Source organism: Macaca mulatta, chromosome 3 (genome assembly GCF_049350105.2).
Source record: "Macaca mulatta isolate MMU2019108-1 chromosome 3, T2T-MMU8v2.0, whole genome shotgun sequence".
Lineage (NCBI taxonomy): Eukaryota > Metazoa > Chordata > Mammalia > Primates > Cercopithecidae > Macaca > Macaca mulatta.
Genome location: NC_133408.1, coordinates 3,687,517 through 3,710,852, shown reverse-complemented (window position 1 = coordinate 3,710,852; position 23,336 = coordinate 3,687,517). Strand labels below are relative to the sequence as shown.

Here is a 23,336-nt window from a genome sequence, read left to right as displayed (position 1 = left end):
CCCCCAGCAATAGGAGAAGGGAGGGGAGGGGCTGCGGGGCTGCTAGAGGAGGTAGTGGTGCCAGAAGTAGGAGAGTGGCCACACGTGGAAGGAAGGGAGCCGTGTTGTCTGGGGACTGTAGGAGGGTAGGGGGCTGACGCATGGGTGCAACCTGGGTAGACATGACTGGGACAGAGGGAGGATGCAGTGGCTGCGTAACTGACACCGGGGCCAGGGCAGCCTGGGCGCTGAGAGCAGAGGAGCCCACCATGCCCTGGCCGGGCTTGGACATTGCCAGTGGGGAACAGAGGTGGTCCCACCCGGGCCAGCAGTGACGCAGGAGTGTCCCAGTTTTCCTGGCACAGGCTCCTGGTGACCAGCAGGGACCCTGTCCCCACCTGGCACTGAGTTACCACAGCCCCAAGCTCTGGTTGTTGGATAAACCCTTGTCCATGGTGAGCTGTCTTCAGCGGCGAGCTCTGGGGCGAGAGAAGGCTGCAGTCAGGGACATGGGAAAATGTCATTTCAGAGAGGCAGCTCGGAGGCTGAGAAATGGGCTTCTAGAACCTCACACTAACGTGCCTAAAGGGGGAGCAGGCATGGATCCCAAAGGTGCGTGTGTCCAGGCCTCCTTTGGCGGTCCCAGGCCTGCTGGCCTCGGTGTCCAGGTTGGCAGGGGCTGGCAGGTTGTGGTTCCCGCCGACACGGTGATGCTGCCCGCTCCAAGGCAAAGGGTGTCCTGGCGGGGGCCTGAGAGCATCTTCCGGAGGAGTTCCTGCCCGGCACCACCTCCTCTCGGCTGGTCTCTCTGTTTTTAGGCTGCTTTGAACAGAATAAGCTCTTTTGTTACAAGAACAGGAGCCTGGAAAGCAGGTACAGACCAATGACTCATCCTAACCGCAGGAGTTTACACAGTAAGGACCCAAGCAGAAGCCCAGGACCCCGGCCAGACCCACCGCCCCGCGGGACCCCGGCCCTCAGACCCACTGCCCCGCGGGACCCCAGCCAGACCCACCGCCCCCGCGGGACCCCGGCCTCGGGCCCAGGTGGCTTTGGCTGCTCATCTTCAAGGCCCCAAAGCTCCAATTTCTGCTCCTTTTTATTTTTTTTTATTTTTGAGACAGGATCTCACTCTGTGGCCCAGGTGTGATTATAGCTCACTGCAGCCTGGACCTCCCGGGCTTAGGTGATCCTCCCTCCTCAGCCTACCGAGCAGCTGGGACCACAGGCACAACCACAGTATACTGGCCTCTGCTCTCTTCCATACACGACGTAAGCAGCCGGGAGTGACACCTGCCCAAGTCCTCGTAGGTCTCCTCAGGTCCTGTCGGGTCATCAGGGCCGAGATAGGCTGAGGGTCGGGTGTTTACAGGCTGATTTCAGGCTGGGCCTGCTGACCACAGGGCCTGGGAGTAAACCCCATGTCCCTGAGACCTCTTCCCTGGTCTCCATCCTATCCCCAGTAACTTGGCCTCTGCTTCGTCTTGGATAAACTGTGACCCCACAGAGGTCAGAAAGCAAAACCCTGCCCCTGGGAGGTTCTCATCCCATTTCAACTCCTTTTCTAATTCGGTGATGAGTCAGCAAACCTGAGCCTGGAGTGGCCGTGCAGACAGGTCCCCGGCCAAAGGCCCTGGGTCTTCCAGCAGCTCTTGTTGTCACGGGGACCCAGCCTGCTCCCAAGGTTCCCGAGAGCGGTGGGGCTGTCCCCCACACCCAGGTCCCATCAGCGAGGCTGGGAGTCCTCTCCCCTCGCTGGCGGACGGGGAAGCCAGGCTCGCCTTCCCTCTGGGTCCTCGATTCTCGCTGGATCAACAGTGTCACAAGTCAGACTCCTTAAAACTGCTTTCCAAGGGAACCCAAAATATCTGTTTCTAGAAGTGTTGGCAGTCAAGAGCTGGAGATGACTCACAGCCCAGCCAGCATCTCCTCTTCCGCACCCACGCTGCTGGGTCTATTTCTAGACAGCTTGGTTGTGTGCGGAGTTCAGGGAACCCGGATCTTCCAGCATCTTGTCTTCACTGGAATGTTCCATCAGTGGTTCTGTCCGGAGTATCTGGCGCGCTGTTTGCAGCCACTCCCCTGAAGCTCAAAGGCAATGATGAGCTCTCCCAGTGATCAAAGACAAAGTCACTTATGTTCCACATCATCGCCCCTTGCATTGATAGATGTTTAATTGCATCGTGGAGGTTTTCTGAGGCAGGCAGTTGGAGTATGGAAGTGGTCATCGTGGAAGCCACAGTCGCGTTTGTGCTGTTTTCAGGAGGCCTTCATCCCGAGCCCTGCACCCCACCCTGGCCACAGTGCCTAGCATCGCCTCCATCCCTGGGACAGGAAGCCAAGGGCCAGAGTAGCCCCTGCCTGTGAGCAGTGAGGGACTGGGCAGTGCTTTCATTCAATCCATCCCCGTTTTCTTTTCTTTTCTTTTTTTTTTTTTTTTTTGAGACGGAGTCATGCTCTGTCGCCCAGGCTGGAGTGCAGTGGCCGGATCTCAGCTCACTGCAAGCTCCGCCTCCTGGGTAGGGAGCTACGCCATTCTCCTGCCTCAGCCTCCCAAGTAGCTGGGATTACAGGCGCCCGCCACCTCGCCCGGCTAGTTTTTTGTATTTTTTAGTAGAGACAGGGTTTCACCGTGTTAGCCAGGATGGTCTCGATCTCCTGACCTCATGATCCGCCCGTCTCGGCCTCCCAAAGTGCTGGGATTACAGGCTTGAGCCACCGCGCCCGGCCTCCATCCCCGTTTTCTTATCAACAAAGTGAGGATGAGAATTGCCTCAGAATCACAATGCTTACCTTTCAGGGTTGTTTTGAGGAATAAGAGATGACACACGAGCGGGTTGCACCCAGCAGGCACTCCATGTGTGCAGGGATCAGTGTGCACACAGCAGGCACTCCATGTGTGCAGGGATCAGTGTGCACACAGCAGGCACTCCATGTGTGCAGGTCCCTCCTCCTTCTGGACGTTTATTGAGCGCCTCCCTGACAGTGCCCTGCATTCGCTGCAGGCATCGTGCCCACTGAGGAGAGGCCCCTGGATCGAGTCCGGGAGGGCGCGGCTCCACCTCTCCCAGCTACGGACCAGGAAGAGCCTCTCAAGCTGCTCTTCAGGGCCATGTGGAGCTGAGGTTGGTGCCACTGTCTGATGGCCCGATGGCTGCAGACCACCGGCTATGTCTAAATCCATGAAAGTCCTAAATGAGCTAACAAACTGTTCGTGAGATCTTTTCTGTCCTCCTACTGGACACCCGTATTTCCACGAAGACCTGGAAGGCCCGCTAGAACTCAGAAACGGGCCGCCCCGAGTTGGGTTTTGGAAGGTGGTATCGGGAGCTCTTGCCTCAACCCCAGCCTGCAGCCTCCTCTTCCCAGCCGGGACCCTCCCGGCACCACTACAGCCCTCAGCAAATAGCTGTCCTTGGCCGCCTCTCGGGCCTGGGGTGGTGCCCTTGGAGGAGGAACCCAGGAGAGGCTCATGCAGACCCCAGAGGCCGGCTGGGGGTCTTTGGGCAGAGAAATCTCCATCCGGGGCCCTGGAATGTGGTCTAGAAGGTGAGGGTGGGGCACTCTGGGCAGATGTTTCCTGGGCCCTGCGACGGCCCTGCCCTCCGGGTTGGAGGAGGCTGGGTGCCTCCCACAGCCTGCGTCTCCCCACCGGCTCCACCATGGGGAGATCAGCTCAGCAAAGGCACACCCAGCGCTGAGACTCCCAGTCCCCAGAGCTTCACCTGGTGGTTAGGGCAGAACTTCATCCATCAGGAACTGGGGGTTCAGCCTTTTCCATCCCTCTCCCATCCTGCCCTGGGAGAGGCTGTCCCCAGGCTCAGGGGTTCCTTTGGCCTCTTGGCAGGGTTCTCAGGGGCACCAGCAGTGAGCTGCCCGCGGTGCTCAGTGGTGCCCAGCGGGAAGGTGGCCCCTGCCCCCCACTGGCTCACCTGGCCACAGTGAGACGTCCCCATGCAGGATCCCGCACCAGCTTGGCTTGCTGAGAACCCGGCCAAGGCAGGTGTCAAATATGGTAACCCGAGAAGACAGGAATTTCAGTAGCCCCGGACACAGGGGCAGCATGATCCAGCACCCAGCGCCAGGTCTGCTCTGATGGCACGGCCAGGATGGCGGGTCCCACACATTCCGACTCATGTGGAAGGGCTACACTACTTAGAAGAAGAGGGTTTTATCACAGTAGCTAGCGCTGAGGGGACTGCAGTGTGGCCACCATCCCTTATCTTGTTTGCTCACTGCGTGCGCCTGCACAGACCCCCCCTGCCCCGCTGTGGACACACCGAGGAAGGGGCGTGGGGAGGCTGGAGGAGACAGGAGCCCTCCCACCACGCCCCTCCCCTGGCACAGGGCTGCATTTGCCCTCAGCCCCCAACTTACGGCTGCACAGAGCGGCAGAACTGGGGGTGCTGAGGTCCAGGGTTGGGAAGGGCTTAAAGCCTGAGAGGAGAAGAGAAGGAGAAGCAGCAAATTAGCACAAGGATGGGGACCAGGAAGTGACCATGTGAGGTGGCCGTGTCCACCCATTGCGAGGGTCAGACCTGTGGGCTGGATCCTGAACTGCCCTCTGGAGAAGGCGGCCCTCCAGGCCTAGGCATCCCTGAGCTTCCCTGGGGGAGGAGAAGCAGCTGGGAAGCCTGTCCCACGTGAGGGACATCACGGGGCCCTTGAGCCTAGAGAGATGCATCTGGGTGTGGGGGGTATGGGGTGGGGTCTTGGTTGAGCAGCAGTTCAGGGAGGGCCGCAGCAAGCTTAGCTGGTACCAGCTACTTGGGAGGCTGAGACAGAAGAATGGCTTGAGCTCGGGAGGCAGAGGTTGCAGTGAGCCAAGATAGCATCATCGCACGCCAGCCTGGGTGACAGAGCAGGACTCCGTCTCAAAAAAAAAAAAAAAAAAATTACAGTAATTGGCTGGGTGTAGTGACTCATGGCTGTAATCCCACACTTTGGGAGGCAAGGCGGGCAGATCTCTTGATCCAGGAGTTCGAGACCAGCCTGGGCATCATAGCGAAACCCCATTTCTACCAAAAAAAAAAAAAAAAAATTAGGCAGGTGTAGTGGCATTCATCTGTGGTCCCAGCTACTCTGGAGGCTTAGGTATAAGGATGGCTTGAGCCTGGGAGGCAGAGGTTGCAGTGAGCTGAGATAGTACCACTGCATTCCAGCCTGGGCATGACAGAGCCAGACCCTGTCTCAATTTAAAACATTATAAAAAACAAAACAAAAAAATACAGTGATGACCGGGCGTGGTGGCTTATGCCTGTATTCCCAGCACTTTGGGAGGCTGAGGTGGGCGGATCATTTGAGGTCAGGAGTTTGAGAACAGCCTGGCCAACATGGTGAAATCCCATCACTACTAAAAATACAAAAATTAGCTGGGTATGGTGGCGCATGCCTGTAATCCCAGCTACTTGGGAGACTGAGGCGGGCAGATCATTTGAGCCCAGGAGTTCAAGACCAGCCTGGGCAAATGGCAAGACCTCAACTCTACAAAAAATATAAAAATTAGGTCAGGTGCCATGGCTGGCTGGGCACGGTGGCTTACGCCTGTAATCCTAGCCCTTTGGGAGGCCGAGGTGGGCGGATCACCTGAAGTCTGGCATTCAAGACCAGCCTGGCCAACATGGTGAAACTCTGTCTCTACTAAAAATACAAAAATTAGCCGGGCATGGTGGCACACACTTGTAATCCTAGCTACTTGGGAGGCGGAGGCAAGAGGCTCCCTTGAACCTGGGAGGCAGAGGTTGCAGTGAGCCGAGATCACACCACTGCACTCCACTCCAGTCTGGGCCACAGAGCGAGACTCTGTCTCAAAAAAAAAAAAAAAAAAAAAAAAAAAGAAGAAGAAGAAAGAAAGGACACAGCAAGAACCATAAGAGAAAATTGGATATATTGGACTTCATCAAAATTGAAAAGTTCTGCTTATTAAAAGACATCATTACAAAATAAATAGGTTATTCATAAACTGAGAGAAAAATATTTATAAAATACACATTTGTCAATAAAAAGAAAAGGCAACTAAAAATAGGCAAACAATCTGAACAGGCATGTCACAAAAGATGACACACAGATGGCCAATAAGCACACGAAAAAGTACTTGACGTCATCAGACATTGAGGAAATACAAGTTAAAACCACATGAGATACGTCATCAAAAAGGCTAAAGCTAGAGTGATGGGGTGTTTAGCTGTGGTGTGGGCCCCAGAACCCCTCCTGCACACTGCGGGTGGATGTGTAAATGGTACAATCCTTTTGGTACAAGATCTGGTAGTTTCTTGTAAAACTAAATATACAATTACCCTATAACCTGGAAACTGCTCTATCGAATTTTTATGGAGAGGCCGGGCGTGGTGGCATGCGCCTGGAATCCCAGGCTTGAGGCAGGACAATCGCCTGAACCCAGGAGGTGGAGGTTGCAGTGAGCCGAGATCACACCACTGCACGCCAGCCTGGGCGAAAGAGCAAGACCTTGTCTCTTAAAAAACAAAAAATCTGCCCGGGCACGGTGGCTCACGCCTGTAATCCCAGCACTTTGGGAGGCCGAGGCGGGCAGATCACGAGGTCAGGAGATCGAAACCATCCTGGTTAACACGGTGAAACCCCATCTTTACTGGAAATACAAAAAATTAGCTGGGCGTAGTGGCAGGCGCCTGTAGTCCCAGCTATTTGGGAGGCTGAGGCAGGAGAATGGCTTGAACCCGGGAGGTGGAGCCTGCAGTAAGCTGAGATGGCGCCACTGCACTCCAGCCTGGGCAACAGAGTGAGACTCTGTCTCAAAAAAAAAAATCTCGAGGAACATCTTAGTCTTGCCATAAGATAGTTCTAACATCTTAGTCAGAACTATGAAAATAGTTCTGACCTCCCAGACCCCCCAGGGCATCAAATGAGTCCACACAGGAGAACCCCGCACCCCGTGGCCTCTACACGGACAGACTCAAGCGAAGTTATCACCCCACTTCTACTCAAACAGGAACATTCTCCCACAAAGCCACAGTGCTGACGCTGCACTAAGGAAATTCACAGCGGTGTCTTTCTGTTGGAGCCCGATATCCAGTTCACACTCAGGCTCCCGGCTGTGCCAGCGTGTCACATGCAGTGTTTTTCCAAACCAGCGCCGTCCTTGGCCGCGGGTTTCTTGTCCCTATTGTGGCAGAAGCCCCCAGCCCTCCCCACTTTTCCCTCTCCGTGGCGGTTTGAGGACACTGACTCAGAAGAGAAGGCACACCCCGGGCCCATCACTGAACAGCCCTCCCCAGTGCTCCTGAAACAGGCAGTGCTGTCTACAGCAGGTGTCTCGGCAGGAGAGGAGAAGCCACCTGGCTGCCGGCTTCCATCTCGGATTTCGTGCTGCTTTGGGCGATGGACGTGGACAGGGAACCACCCCAGTGTGGACGGTGCCCATGACCCTCAGGCAACATGAGACACAGCTGCTTCCACATGCCAGGAAGGCTGTTAGAAAATCCCGCATGTCACCCACCTTCACCGCCAGGAGTCGCTCGGTGGTCACTGGGCTGTGGCCCCGTGGTGGGATTGGCTTCTCACGGGTGGCTGCCTGCACCAGGCTGGTTGGTCACCTCAAACCCACACTGCCTTCCCACACCAGCTGGTCAGTTCAGGAGCCGGCCTTGCTTCCTTGTGTCCTCGGCCACGGCCCTTGTTCATCAGGCATGAAGGGAGCTCACCAAGGACCACCCGATGATGCAGAGTTCTTATCCAGCCACACAACGGCCTTCACGCAGCTGCCCTTCAGGAAATAAAATTTAACTCTAACCTGCCTATGTGTGCACGCACTGTCTTGTTATTAAATGCACCAACATATTACTTTAATATTTCGATAACTTTTTCATTTTAATTGATTTTCTTTGCAAACAGATGTGTTTTATCTTACGGATTTGTCAACATCATTTGGGAAGAAGTCCATAGGGCTCAGCAGATAACCAGGTGGGCCATGGCATAAACATGTTAAGAACATGCTTGCTTCGACAATACATGTGCTAAAATTGGAACGATACAGAGAAGATTAGCAAATTTAAAAAAAGTCAGGAATTCAGTACGTTCAGGTACAGTGCCTCACGCCTGTAATCCCAGCACTTTGGAAGGCCAAGGTAGAAGGACTGCTTGAGGCCAAGAGGTTGAGACCAGCCTGAACGACATAGGAGACCCGTCTCTACTAAAAATAAAAAATTAGCTGGGTGTGGTGGTGCAAGCCTGCTGTTCTAGCTACTTAGGAGGCTGAGGCGGGAGGATCGCGTGAGCCCAGGAATTTGAGGTTGCAGTGAGCTGTGACTGCGCCATTGCACTCCAGCCTGGGCGACAGAGCAAGACCTTGTCTCAAAAAACAAAACAAAACAAACCCCAACAACCTTGGTCTGGAGGATTTTGTAGCCATCCTGGTCAAAATGTGTGCAGGGTCTTGTGGATGATCTGTGAGTTCACGCTGCCCTCATGTGAGGCCACGGTGTGGGTCATCCCATGGGTGGGGACACCAAATGGGCCACGTGGTTGGGGCAGTGACCTTGAGAGCTCTCCTTCATGAGGGCCCTTGGCAGTGAGCAAGTCGCCGGCTCAGCAGCACCGTGGACACGGCTTTCCCACACACACCCGGGGTTTCGGCAGCCAGTCCTCACCCCCACCTGAATCAGCCATTCCCCGAGGGGGCTGGTGTCTGGAGACATTCTCAGTCGGCTGTTCCTGCCATACTTCTTAGCTGGCATTTTCTGTAAGGAGAAGCTGTTCCTCATTAACTAGAAAAGGCTGGGTGACTGGTGATCCCTTTCCTTTCAAAGCCAGTCTTCAGAGGGAGGGATTCGCAGGATGTCACCTCCCGGTGACAAATGACATTTGCTTCCTTCCTCACTCTCTCTTTGGTGTCACTGTGGACTTACAGATTTTTTCTTTTCTTTTTTGAATTGGAGTCTCACTCTGTCACCCAGGCTGGAGTGCGGTGGCGCAATCTTGGCTCACTGCAACCTTTGCCTCCCAGGTTCAAGTATTCTCCTGCCTCAGCCTCCCGAGTAGCAGATTACAGGCACCCACCACCTCGCCCGGCTAATGTCTTTATTTTTATTAGAGACAGGGTTTCACCATGTTGGCCGGGCTGGTCTTGAACTCCTAACCTCAGATGATCCACTAGCCTCAGCCTCCCAAAATGCTGAGATTATAGGCTCGAGCCAGATTTTCATTTAGTAATAGTTTACAATCAAAATAATCGATTGCTCTTTTTAATGTTCCAAATGACCCACACTTGGACAGTGGGAGCCCCTGGCGGCCCAGCCCTCCACCCTGCCAGGCGTGGGCAAGTGTCCTCACCTCTGGCATGACCAGGTGCCAGGCACACCAGGACCTCCCCTGCCCCATCCTGGAGTCAGCCCCTTCTCCAAAGAGAGCGCCCCACAGCCCTGAGCAGCTGGGCGTGAAGTCACAGCCGTCCTGCGGGCACAGAACGCAGCCCCTCTCTGCCTCAAGCTGTCCTGTGTGAATGTTTCTCTCTCTCTCATTGACCCTTCCAGGCTCAGGATTTTCGGGGTGCCTAGAGCATACGTGCTTTCCATTTTTAAGGCTTATTTTCCCATATGCTGCATGATGTGGCCTCCTCGGGCATCCGAGGCCCCGCCAAGGGTTTCCAACACGTGTCGATGACAAAACACCAGGCCCTTCTCCTCCCCTCACCCTGTGGCCCCACAAGTCCATTAGTAAGTCATGCTGGCCCCACCTGGACGATGTTTCCAGCATCTGACCTGCCCTCCAGGCTGCCCTCACCCAGGCCTGCACACTCCCTGTGCCCACATCCCCAGTGCACGTGGCTCCCTGCAGCCCTGCAGCTTTGCAGAGAAGGCAACGTTTCTGAGTCCCTCGTCACCAATGAGGCAGCTGGCCTCCCGGGCAGGTGACATGTGAGGCTGGCAGCAGCTCCCAGGGAGTGCCACAGCAGGGACTCCTGAGGTTCCTGAGATTGCTTGAGAGCTGTCACCTTGCTCCTGGCCTTCCTTAGGGTCCCGTCCAGCAGCTGTGAGAGCCTTTGAGCACCTGCGTCTGAACCCTTCTCGGAACACCTGGAGTGGCTTCCACTCTCTGGGCCAGATCTGACCGATAGCCCCAGACAGCCCTTCCCCCCACAGGGTCGGGGGCAGTGGTGATGACCCTTTCCCAGGACCTCCCTGTGACTGGCAGGAAATGTCAGCAACCACTGGCCACCTTCCCACTCGACTCAGACCTTAGTTTTCCATGATGACTGTTTCAATGATGGTTTATAAATATCAGATGCCAGGTTGCTTTTTTAAAAAGACGTGTGACAGTTCCTCAAAAGCTTAAACATATGAAACATACAGTTGTCATGTGACATAGCAATTCTGCTCCTAGGACAGACCCAGAATACTGAAATCAGGGACTCAAAGAGATGCTTGCCCCGGGAGGCTCAGAGCGGTGCTCACGATGCCAAAAGGTGGAATCAATCTGGGGTTCCCTGACAAATGAATGGGCAAACTCAGAGTGGCACCCGGTCTACTGAACATATTTTGGCTCCTGTGCGGGCTGCACCTTTTGTCAATGGGTGTCTAGCACTGCACTCCAGCCTGGGTGATACAGCAAGGCTCTGTCTCAAAACAAACAAACAAAAAAGCAGTGCCAAGAACAGGAAGGTGCGATGGAATTGCTGTGGTAGGCCCTTAGACACACATGAAGCGCAGTGATGTTGTTTCAGGGTGGAATATGCTAAGTTGAAGGTGTGCATTGTATCACTTGGTAGACAGGGAGCTCCCAGGGGGACAGGGAGAGGAGAGAAAGCCATTCGAGTTCAGCAAGCTTGCCCCCACCGTGGACACTGGCTGGGCTAAAGGAGAGGAGCCTGCAGAGGGCCCAGCAGGTCTGGGGGTGAGGAGGTGTCTCTACTGGGTGCACCCCCATCTCCCTTCCTTCTGCAAGGCTGGGGGTCCACACACTGTTTCTATGGTTTTCATGGCCGCCCTCCACATTCCATCTGGCGATGGGCTGAGGAGTCTTAAGTGGGCCAGCGCCTCCCCACCCTGCAGAGGAGCCTGCCCTCCCCGCCCTGCCGAGGAGCCTGTGCACACCCAGGAGCGCCCGTCGCCTCCTAGCCTGCCCGGGTGCTGTCTGGTGCCATCATCTACCGTGGCATTGGGTTCTCGGGGCTCAGAGCTTGTGCCTGCCGGGGCCGTGTCTCTCAAGGCGCCCATGGCAGTCAGTCCTTCCTGTTGCGGCTTCCATGTGGCCAGGCTGAGTCCCCAAGTCTCATTCAGAGGGGGGACTGGCGCAGCCGCCACGCTCACGATCTTTCCTCTCAATGAGCAGCTTTGGTGAATCATCTCTGAAAAGACAGCTGAATTATTTAAAGCCAGCGCATCCATGAGAGGGAACTGCTTGCTGGGGCCGCAGGCCTTGCTGTGAGCTGTTCACCAGGAGGGAGCTGGCTGTGCAGGGGCTATGAAGGCTGCAGGTGTGAAGGTGGAGTGGTTACCGGGCAGGGGCACAGTGTGACCCGCCTGGGCAGAGGGCCCTGGCCTGTCTCAGAGGTGAGCTCACAGGTCTGGAAATGGTCTGAATAGAAAGGATTGGTCTCCGGAGGAAAGCGTACTCTTCCTATTGCCAGAACCCTGTGGGGTTTTTATTGATATTTCACTGGATTACAAATGTTGAAAATGTTGCAAAATGAACATCCTGGTGACTCTAGTGTTTCCTGACCCTCACAAACCTCTGCAGAGGCTGTCGGATCGGACCCCAAACCACAGCGGGGCTGCGGTAGAGGAACTGCGGGAAAAGCAGGTTTCCTATAAGGAAAGACAAGAGGAAGCTTGCTCTCCACACCCAGACCACTGGGCGTGGTGGTCGGGAAGCCCTTGGGGGAGCCGTAGTGGGATGTGGAGACCTGCTCCATTGTGCCTCTGACCAGGGCTGGGCCTGGCTCTGACTCCCGGGCGGGCCGTGATGCCACCTGTCTTCTGCAGACGAGAACGAACACTGCGGCCCCCTGACTCCAGGATGGGCGGTGGTGCCACCTGTCTACTGCAGACGAGAACACTGGGGCCCCCTGACTCCGGGGCGGGCAGTGATGCCACCTGTCTACTGCAGACGAGAACACTGGGGTCCCCTGACTCCGGGGCGGGCAGTGATGCCACCTGTCTACTGCAGACGAGAACACTGGGGTCCCCTGACTCCGGGGCGGGCAGTGATGCCACCTGTCTACTGCAGACGAGAACACTGGAGCCCCCTGGAGCTTGTTTCAAGAACGACTCCAGAGCCGGATGTTTGCAGTGGGAGGAGAGGAAGGGAGTGCCCGGCTGTGTCTTCTTCATCTCCCTGAACGCAGGAGGGGGCAGCCGGGCTGCAGGCCTGACCCCTGTGGGGAAAGCACACCCGGTGCAAAACTGTTCTCTGACTGATGTGACGATAAAAGTGAATGGCAGGTCCTTCTCACACTGCATGTGAAGAAGTGCCACTGCTTGGCTCCAGCGCCCTGGCTTGTTCGGAGCAAGCTGCGGGCCACAGGGAGCCCCTCGAGGATCTGCCGGCTTCATGCTCTGAGCGCCAAGGTGGGTGCAGACGGGCTCTTCCTCAGCATCTTCAGGAAGGAAACAAGCACTGCCTTTCCTTGTGGGCCGAGTTCCAGGCCCTGCCCCTCCCTGAAGGGCAAGGGACATTGGGGGACAAGGGATAGACCTCCTGGGGACACATCCTTTCCCAGGCCAGCCTGAGCGCCAGAGTTTGGTTTTATTAAGGGAGTCAGAAGGGGGCCCGTACAGACAGACCTTCATGGGACCACTATGGCCCAGACACCATGGCTACAGGCCACCCCCAAGAAGAGGGCAGGGTCAGGAGGCACAGGGACTCCAGCCCTCCAGACACAGCAGTCCCGGCCATCTCCTCACCCTGGTCCCTCACCCCAGCCCCACAGGACGACCATCACTGGCCACATAGAACTGAGGAGCTAGGACCCCACCAGGGCCAAGCCCTGACAGGGAGGTTCACCAGACATCAAAACGAGAGGGAGATGGGGAGAGAGAGAAGAGGCAGTGGGGAGGAGAGAGAAGATGTCTTGGAATTTCATACTATTCAATGTTCAAAAATCAACCATCAGGGATAGCCGATTTCAGAATGTCAGAGTAAGGCCCCCTCCAAATCTGTTTCTCCATAAAAGCAATGAGAATACTGGCAAAAACTGTAACAGTGAACTTTTTCAGAGCTTTGGAAATTCACCAAAGGGTTGCAACCCTCTGAGGAGCATCTCTACTAAAAAATACAACAAACTAGCCTGGCAAGGTGGCAGGCACCTGTAGTCCCAGCTGCTTGGGAGGCTGAGGCAGGAGAATGGCGTGAACCCGGGAGGCGGAGCTTGAGCCAAGATTGTGCCACTGCACTCCAGCCTGGGCAGCAGAGCAAGACTCCGTCTCAAAAAACAAACAAAACAAAACAAAAAACAGCTGAATCTCATTGGAACAATGAGTGTTGGGGCATTTTAGCTGTCACTGTTTCTATCCCCCCACCCACCCCTGCAGCGGCCTTGAAAACCAGCCTCCTGGCACCCACTGGCAGACTTAGGGTGGGTTTGGAGCTCCCAGAAGCCCCACCCCCTGTTAATTGTCACAATTTGACCCATCTGGCAGCTTCCTAGAAACACCCCATCCCCAACACCCCAACACCACCACCCCTTGAAGGGCTTGGTTTTATTGACCTGACTCAGACCTTGTTTATTCGGAACAGCTTTTTCCCTGGGATGATTGTTGAGAACCGTCCGTGGAAACTGCTTCGCATCACAGCTGCCTAGCTGGTGTTACCAGGAGGGGCAAACAAGAAGATCAAAACCTTAAAAGGAAAAGCTGGGGAATGGGATGTCCACAGGGGGTTTGAAAGGCTGACCTGTTCCCGGGAATCTAGCAATTAGAAATCACTAATAGAAGAAAATTTGGGAAATTCACAAACATGTGGCAGTTAAGTAACATACTCCTAAATCACCAATGAATGAAAGAGGAAATCACAAAATAAATTAGAAAATACTTTGAGATGAATGAAAATAAAACCAGAACATATCAAGATTTATGGAATGCAGAAATGAAGTAGTTGGAGGAAAATTTATAGCTGTAAACACCTGCATTAATAAAGAAGAAGGAAAAACAATGAGATACCACTACACGTCCATTAGAATGGTGAAAATCCAAAGCACTGACAATACCAAATGCTCGTGAGGACGTGGAGCCACAGGAACGCCCATTCATTGCTGGTGTGAATGCAAAATGGTGCAGCCACTTTGGAAGGCGGTTTGGCCCCATCTTACAAAAGTCATCACACCCCTTCCACAGGACCCAGCAACCACACTCTTCAGTATTTACCCAGATGAGCTGAAAACTTATATCCACACAAAAACCTGCACACAGGACTGGATGTAGTGGCTCACACCTGTAATCTCAGCACACTGGGAGGCCAAGGTGGGAGGATCGCTTGAGCCCAGGAGTTCAAGACTAGCCTGTGCAATAAAACGAGATCCCATTTCTACAAAAATTTTTTTAAATTACCCAAGTGTGGTGACACACACCTGTGGTCCCAGCTACTCAGGAGGTTGAGGTAGGAGGATGGCTTGAGGCCAGGAGTTCAACGCTACAGTGAGCTATGATCGCACCACTGCATGCCAGCCTGGGCGACAGAGAAAGACCCTGTCTCAAAAAACAAAACAAAACCAAAAAACCAACCAAACAAAAACCTACACCTGGATATTTATAGCAGCTTTATTCATAACTTCTAAGACTTGGAAGCAACCAAGACGTCCTTCAGTGTGTGAATGGATAAATAAACGGCGATGCATCCAGACAGCGTCCAGACTATTATCCAGCACTGACAAGAAATGGGCTGTCAGCTGTGAAAAGATGTGGAGGAACTTTAGATGTGTGTTGCCAGGTGACAGAAGCAGTCTGAAAATCCTACCTACTAGGTGATTCTGTATGGGAGGAAAAGCCGTACCTCTACCCTCCTGGGGTCTTCGGCTGGGTCTGAGAATCAAACTGACCTAAGTCAGATTAATAGGAGAAAAGCAGGGCTGGGCACGGTGGCTCACATCTGTAATCCCAGCACTTTGGGAGGCCGAGGTGGGCGGATCACTTGAAGTCAGGAGTTCGAGACCAGCCTGGCCAATATGGTGAAACTCTGTCTCTACTAAAAATACAAAAATTAGCCAGGTACGGTGGCAGGTGCCTGTAGTCCCAGCTACTTGGGAGGCTGAGGCAGGAGAATCACTTGAACCTGGGAGGCAGAGGCTGCAGTGAGCCGAGATTGTGCCCCTTCACTCCAGCCTGGCAACAGAATGAGACTCCATCTCAAAAACAAACAAACAAACAAAAAAACAACACAGGAGAAAAGCAGATTTTGTTTTATAGGTACATGGAAGTCCCCACAAGAAGATGAAGACCCAAAGCCAGGCCTAAATGTCTATAGATTAGGTTGAGCAAAGAGAGGAAATTGTGGAAAAGTCACTAAAATATATGAGGCGACTAAAGGAAGACAAGAATTATTTTAACAAGATCTGTTTGTACAGATTTCTCTCTGCCTCGAATCCCCATCTCTGGTGATAAAAATGTTTCTTTCCTCCTGGTGTAGGGAACTGGGCTCTTACATGGGAATTTAATCTACTTTCAGGAAGAAAAGCGGGGGGTCTAAGCGTACTTCTTGCAGCTACTTTTATTTTTAGTGCCTTTAGCTAAAATAATTCTTATACCATAGTGGCAGGTTTTTGGCTGGCATATTCCCTTCAATTCTGACTATATGATCTCTGGAAAAGACAAAACTATGAAGACAGTAAAAAGATCAGCATTCGCTGGGGTAGGAGGAGGGAGGCATGAATAAGGAGAGCACAGAGGACTTTTAGGGCCATAGAATACTCTGCATGATACTGTAATGATGGATCCATGCCATATGCATGTGTGAAAACCCACAGAATGTACAACACAAGTAGGCTGGGTGCAGTGGCTCACGCCAGTAATCCCAGCGTTGTGGGAGGCCGGGTGGATGACCTGAGGTCAGGAGTTTGAGACCAGCCTGGCCAACAGGATGAAACCCCATCTCTATTAAAAATACGAAAATTAGTTAGGTGTGGTGGTGGGCGTCTGTAATACCGGCTACTCGGGAGGCTGAGGCTGGAGAATCACTTGAACGCAGGAGGTGGAGGTTGCAGTGAGCTGAGATCACACCACTGCACTCCAGCCTGGGTGACAGAGTGAGACTCCATCTCTAATAATAATAATAATAATAATATTAATGCTAAGGACAGTCGTGTATGAGTTTCTGTGGGAACACGTTTTCATTTCTTTGGGAGCTTTACCTAGCAGTGGAACTGTGGGTCACACAGTAACTCTATGTTGAACTTTTGGAGAGGCTGCTGCCCTGCTACCAGAAGTGTTTGCACCATGCTGCATTCCCATGAGCGTCCCCTTCAGTGCTCTCTGTGACCTGCCTGTTTTACTCTAAGCATCTGAGTGGGTGTGAAGTAATGATTCATCGTAGTTTTGATTTGCGTTGCCTTAAGCTTACTGGTGTTGACCGTTTCTTCATGTGGTACTGGTGGGAGTGTCTTTTATTATAATACGTTAGTGTCTAATATATTATAATTAGTGTATGATGAGCAATGAGGAAGGCCAGAGGTCACTTTGGTCACCATCTTGGTTTCGGTGGGTTTTGGCGGGTGTCTTTATTGCTTTATCAGCAGGGTCTTTGTGACCTGTGTCTTGTGATACCAGTCCTGCTGACCTCCTACCTCATCCTGTGGCTAAGAATGCCTGGCCTCCAGGGAATGCAGCAGCCCAGCAGGTCTCAGCATCGTTTTACCCAGCCCCGATTCAAGAAGGAGTTGCTCTGGTTCAAATGCCTCTGACAGTAGCAGGAGCTGAAGATTATCGGGGCTGTTAGGGCAACTGACCATAGCTAGGAAATGGCAGGGCCTGAGGGCTGTGGAGCTGACACCTGAGTGCAGGGGAGGGAGGGGGGCAGTTATCTGGAAGGCCGGGGAGCGGGGCAGTTATCTGGAAGGCCGCTTTTGAGGAAAGGTGTTATGGGTGCCCCCACTAGCACATCTGATGGGGACAGGGCCACACGAGGATGGCAGGAACGGGGCTGCAGGAGCTTCAGCCAGAGAGGAAACAGGAACTCCGGGAGGGGCTGGACCTGTGGGCTCTGTCCAGCATCCTGGAACAGACCTAGCAAGGAAGGAAGGGTGTGGCAGGGGTTGAGGTGCAGCCCAGAGCACCAGTGTTTGGGAGGGCACGCCCACCTGTTCCGAGCAGACACTTTAGAGGCACTCAATAAACACTAGCCCCTGTTTTATTGACTAATGATAGTCAATGTGAAAGGAAAATAAACCTTGGGACCCCAAAATTACTAAGTTATTTATACTGAAGGGAAAAGTCAAGCAGGGAACTGCTTAGGGCCAACCTGCCTCCCACTCTATTCAAAGTCATCCCTCTGCTTACTGAGATAAGCATATCTGATTGCTTCCTTTGAAAAGGCTAATCAGAAACTCAAAAGAATGCAACCATTGGCCCTGCGTCGTGGCTCACGCCTATAATCCCAGCACTCTGGGAGGCCGAGGCAGGCAGATCACTTGAGGTCAGGAGTTCAGGACCAGCCTGGCCAACATGGTGAAACCCCATCTCTACTAAAAATACAAAAATTAGCCGGGCATGGAGGTGGGCAACAAGCGCCCATAATCCCAGCTACTTGGGAGCCTGAGGCAGGAGAATCACTTGAACCCAGGAGGCAGAGGTTGCAGTGAGCTGAGACCATGCCACTGCACTCCAGCCTGGGTAACAGGCTGTCTCAAAACAAAACAACAACAACTACAACAAAAAACCAGAATGCAACCATTTGTCTCTTATCTACCTGTGACCTGGAAGGCCCCTCCCCACTTCAAGTTGTCCTCTTTCCAGACCAAACCAATGTCCTCTGCATTAGTCCATTTTCACACTGCTATAAAGACAACATGCCCAAGACTGGGTCATTTAGAAATAAAAGAGGTTTCATTGACTCATGGTTCTGTAGGGCTGGGGAGACCTCAGGAAACTTACAAATCATGGTGGAAGGGGAAGTGGCATGTCTTACATAGTGGCAGGCGAGAGACTGGTGAGTGAAGGGGGAAGAGCCCTTGATAAAACTATCAGATCTCATGAGAACCTCCTCACTATCACAAGGACAGCAAGGTGGAACCCTGGCACCCAGTCACCTCCCACCAGGTCTTGACCTAAATGTGTGGGGATATAGGAATTGCCATTCAAGATGAGATTTGGGTGGGGACACAAAGCCTACCCATATCAATGTCTTACATATATTGATTAACATCTCATGCCTCCCTAAAATGTATAAAACTAAGCTGTGTGCTGAGCACCTTGGGCACAGGTCGCCAGGTCCTCCTGAGGCTGTGTCACAGATGTGTGCCCTTAACTTCGGAAAAAATAAATTTCCTAAATTGACTGAGACTTGTCTCAGATATTCGGGGTTCATATCAAAGACCAGGGCAAATGCCTAGTCATGAGCATGGGTACATGGAAAGAGATGGGGACATGCCACACATGAGCAAAGCCAGCTGGGGCCCCAAAAGCATCGGAAGGGGGTGAGGCCCCACCTCATGAGCAGACTCTGTACTCACTGGTCCAGGGGGGCTGTTGGAGGTGCAGGCAGTTGGTACTGGCAGCCAGGCCACAGGGGAATCGTGCACATCTGAACTGAACCCTCCTCAGGACAGACGTTTTTAAATTTCACTTAAACCACGACCTCTTCATTATACAGGTTATAAAATACACTGTTGCCAGGTTGGCTGTGAAATGGCTTGCCTGTCAGCAGGCTGCTTGCTGTGTGTATTAATCAGAGTTCAATTACAGACCGTCTGGCGTCTGTGCGTGTCCCAGCTGGGCTGGTGTGTGCTGTGACAATTGTCCACACCTGGGGGTCTATCTACTGGATCCCCAAGGAGAAAGCTTCCTTCGTGGACGGCACGACCATTTCCACGCACACAACCCTGGCGGGGGGAGCTGGAGTTTGCCCAAGTCCCTCAGCAGTCACAGTGATAGGTGCTTCCATTTGTTTCTCATTTTAGCCTCACGACAACTCTGCTGTCAATTCTGATTCCAAGTCTCCCCAGAGGTCAAACAAGTCTGGGAAGCTGAGTGACCCGGCAGGGACCTGACCATTGCAGGCAGGGGGCTGTGGACGGAGCCAGAGGCTTCCAAAGAGATGGGAAAGCATCCAGTTTGCAGACCAGGAATCAGCACATCTGGAACCATGAGGTAGGGAGGAGCTTCAAGATCATCCAGGGGGACCTCCTACCTGCCGGGGTCTTCCACTCCTGTTCCCTCCCAAGCAGCTCTCTGCTCAAAGTCTGTGTGAGCAAGGGTCCCTGACAGCTTAACTGTGGTCGGGGGAAGGATGAGCTGCCCCTCCTATTTAATTTTAATTTTTTAATTTTTTTTTTTTTTGAGACAGAATTTTGCTCTTGTTGCCCAGGCTGGAGTGCAGTGTTGCGATCTCGTCTCACTGCAACCTCTGACTCCCAGGTTCAAGCAATTATCCTGCCTCAGCCTCCCAAGTAGATGGGATTACAGGCATGTGTCACCATGCCCAGCTACTTTTGTATTTTTAGTAGAGACGGGGATTTCTCAAAGTTGGCCGTCCCGACCTCTGGTGATCTGCCCCCCTCAGCCTCCCAAAGTGCTAGGATTACAGGCATAACCCACCGCACCTGGCCTATTTTATTTTTTTTTGTGAGACAGGATCTCACTCTGTCACCCAGGTTGGAGTGTGGTGGCACCATCGGGGCTGCAGCCTCAGCCTCCCCAGGCTCAAGTGGTTCTCCCACCTCAGCTTCCCGGGTAGCTGGGACTATAGGTTCGTGCTACCATGCCTGGATAATGTTTCTATTTTTTGTAGAAACAGGATCTCGCCATGTTACCCTGGGTGGTCTCGAATTCCTGGACTCACGCAATCCTGCCACCTCTGCCTCCCAAAGTGCTGGGATTACAGGTGTGAGCCACCACATCCGGCCTGCCCCTCCTATTTTGTTCCAATTATTTATGAGGGGTTGTGCAAAGATGCTCTCCAGCTAAAGAGACTGAGCTTTTACTCCCTGCAGCTGTGTGACCTCAGGCAAGTTTGTCTCGAAGGTGCTTCCGCTGCACAGGTATAGCATGCAATGAACGGGGGCTATAGTCATGACGACGACGATGGTGATGATGGTGCTTTGCCCTGATTCTGATTGGCTGGGTCGGTGAAGGGCTGGGGCGCTTCCTCCTGAACATGATTCAATGAACCGCCTCAGAGAAACGCTCCTGCACCTCACAATGTTCCCCCTCGTGCTCTTGTCTTCTCTTTCCTACCAGATTCCAAATTCCCTTCTCAAGAGGTGGCACGAACCTGTGAGTCCCAGCTGCCACCAACAGAGAAGTGAGCGAGCCGTGTCCTTCATCGATCCGGCCAGTCAGCACCTCCGTCTCTCCATGCAGGCCAGGCGGCTCCCGATGCGGCACTTCCTCCTGGCAGCCTGGCAGCTTTGCATCTGTAAGGCGTATATTACTGTAGAGTGACTTTCAGCATTACATAAGTCACTCGTGTATTGCAGAAAGAGAGAGAGGAAAAGAGAACGCTGAGCGTTCGGGTGGGTTTGCCTACCCCGGATTCACGTGTCGAAGCCCTAACCTCCAGCACTGCAGAAGGGGACTGTGTTGGAGATGAGGTCCAAACAGAGGTGATTAGAGTAAAATGAGGTTGCTAGGGTGGGTCCTGATTGGACTGGTGTCCTTGTAAGAAGAGCAGATGAGGATACACACACACACGCACAGAGGGACGGCCCTGTGGGGATACAGAGAGGAGATGGCGTCTACATGCCAAGGAGAGGCCTCAGAGGAACCAGCCCTGCCGATGCCTTGATCTTGGGCATCCAGCCCCCAGGATGTGAGAGGATCCGTGTCTGTGGCTGAGGCCCTGCACCCTGTGTTCTGTGCACAGCAGCCCAGGAGGCAAATCCAGCACATCAGCAAGGCTGAGAATACGCTTGTCTTTGTGGCTCCTACTGCCAGACGCCACCACACAAGCAAGGGACTGCAGACTCCCTGCTGTCAGGAATTTGCTCCATGTCTGTCCTTGCAGACAACACCTCCATTGTGGAGCCTTCCAGGAGACGGGCGCTGCTCAGGCTGGGTGCACAGCAGGGCCAAGGCAGGGCGGGGCTCCTGTATCAGGGCCCAGGTGGGGTTGCCAGGTACAGCCCTGTCGGGGAAAGGCCTCCAAGGAGGTGGATTTGTAGAGGAGAGACTCAAGGACAGAATTTCAGAGAAACCCGTCGGTGGCTTTCCCCAGATTCACCTGATCCACGCAGAGACCTGGGAGACCAGCTGGACAGCGCCAGTGCAAATTCACCTGATCCTCGCGGAGACCTGGGAGGCCAGCTGGGCAGCGCCCACCACCACTTTTGACCATGCAGGAAGCAGAGGCTCTGAACAAGACGATCTGCCTCCAAGAGAACCCCCAGAGGGTCCGGACAAGACAATTTGCCCCCAGCAGAACCCCCACAGCGATGGCAGGCACACAGACTCCTCCAGCATGGCCACCCCTCCCAACAAGGCCATGTCCAAAGGCAGGGGTGCCTGTGGTGGCAGAGAACCCATGCCTCCTGCCCCTCACTGCACCGCGCTCAGGAGGCACCAGGGACTGAGCCCTTCCAGCCCTGGCGAAAAAGAGGAACAAAACCACACTCATTTTACAAGACCGGGTTCAGTCTGTGGCCTGTCCTGACACTGAAGGAGGGCTTATTTTTTAGTGTAATGACAGGACCAGGGACGTTAGGAAATTAACCAGATAAGAACTGAAACTGAGGGAAAGGCCCTGAAGTTCCTCCTCTAGTGTTTCCAAGAAGTGAAGCTCGGCTTGTGTTTAGCGGCCTCTGTGGTGCCTTCCTCCGCGGTGGCCCCAGGCAGGAGGGGTGTGGTCTGAGTGCCCTTATCTAATGCTCTCTTTTCTCCCAGAAATAACTCTTCTGTTACTCCCAGTTCTGAATTTTTTTTTTTTTTTTAAGACAGCGCCTCTTTCTGTCACCCAGGCTGGAGGGCAGTGGCGTGATCTTATCTCATCTTGTTGCAACCTCCACCTCCTGGATTCAAGCGATTCTCCCACTTCAGCCTCCTGAGTAGCTGGGATTTCAAGCACCCGCCACCAAGCCCGGCGAAGTTTTGTATTTTTGTAGAGATGGGGTTTCACCATGTTAGCCAGGCTGGTCTTGAACTCCTGACCTCAAATGATCTGCCCGCCTCAGCTAGGATTACAGGCGTGAGTCACTGTGCCCAGCCTTGAAATTTGTTTGGGTGGAGGGTGCACAGAGAGGAAGTTTATTTGGTGAACGCTGATGGCAAACATCATCCAAGACAGACAAGATGGGAAAGGTGCTACCACCAGAGGCCCGAGGGAGCCTCAGGCTAGATATGTAATGTCACCCAGGGAAAGGCCCGGGCTCTGGGAGGCTGGGGAGACCCTCAGATGAGCACTTCAGAGTCGAGGCAACCACTGCTGTCCTCATGCCCTGCCACCAGCATCTCTCCTCCTTCTTCTGTCGTCTTCTCACCCAGTGAGACAAGAACGTGCCAGATTTCCACACCCATGACGGTGCCATTTCCTTCCTTGTCAAATACCTGAAGGCTTTCCACATAATCCTCGTAGGTGCCCTGGTCCTCGTTCCTGGCCACCGTCCGCAGCATGGGCAGGAAGTGCTCAAAGTCCAGCACCTTCACATTCACCTCATACTCTCGGGGTTCCCCAGGACCTCGAGCGCCTCGGCGTTGGTGGGGTTCTGGCCCAGGGCCCTCGTCACGTCCCCACAGGGGCTGGAAGGACCTTGCCATCACCTGTTCAGTCAAACAGCCAAAGGCAGCCTTGAACTCTGCGCTGGTCCTCGGTGAAGTCGCACGTCTTGACTGCTCAGCTTTGTGGGACCTCTCCCTGCAGTGATAGCTCAGTGAAATATTTTATAATCACGATCTACGTCTACGCCTAAATCGCCCTGCCTAAAGCACTGAATAGCCTTCCGAGAAAACTTCGCTTCATGCTAACTCACTGGGCTTTTTTCTGGAAGACTTCCTTGGCCCCACCAGCATCAGTACTTGAGCTGCTCCTTTCCCTGTTTCTCAGGAATTAGGTGGTAAATCGGATCTGTGAGCTGTTGGGTTCTCCTGCACGCCCTTAAAATACCAAATTGTGGGGGCGCGGTGGCTCACGCCTGTCATCCTAGCACTGTGGGAGGCTGAGGCGGGTGGATCACCTGAGGTCAGGAGTTCAGGACCAGCCTGGCCAACATGGTGAGACCCCATCTTTACTAAAAATACAAAAATTAG

General features: G+C 53.5%; 1 long non-coding RNA gene and 1 pseudogene across 1 annotated transcript; both read right to left on the bottom strand.

The window, feature by feature from the left end:
* Positions 1 to 1,396: 1,396 nt before the first annotated feature.
* Positions 1,397 to 7,699, bottom strand: LOC114676792 (uncharacterized). Its single transcript, XR_013414848.1, has 5 exons — positions 7,454 to 7,699; positions 4,357 to 4,416; positions 3,705 to 4,130; positions 2,773 to 3,179; positions 1,397 to 2,340 (listed from the first exon to the last, which is right to left on the bottom strand). It is a non-coding gene; the product is annotated as an uncharacterized LOC114676792 (long non-coding RNA).
* Positions 7,700 to 22,406: 14,707 nt separating this feature from the next.
* LOC144339599 (myosin light polypeptide 6 pseudogene) lies at positions 22,407 to 22,976 on the bottom strand (annotated as a pseudogene).
* Positions 22,977 to 23,336: the final 360 nt, after the last annotated feature.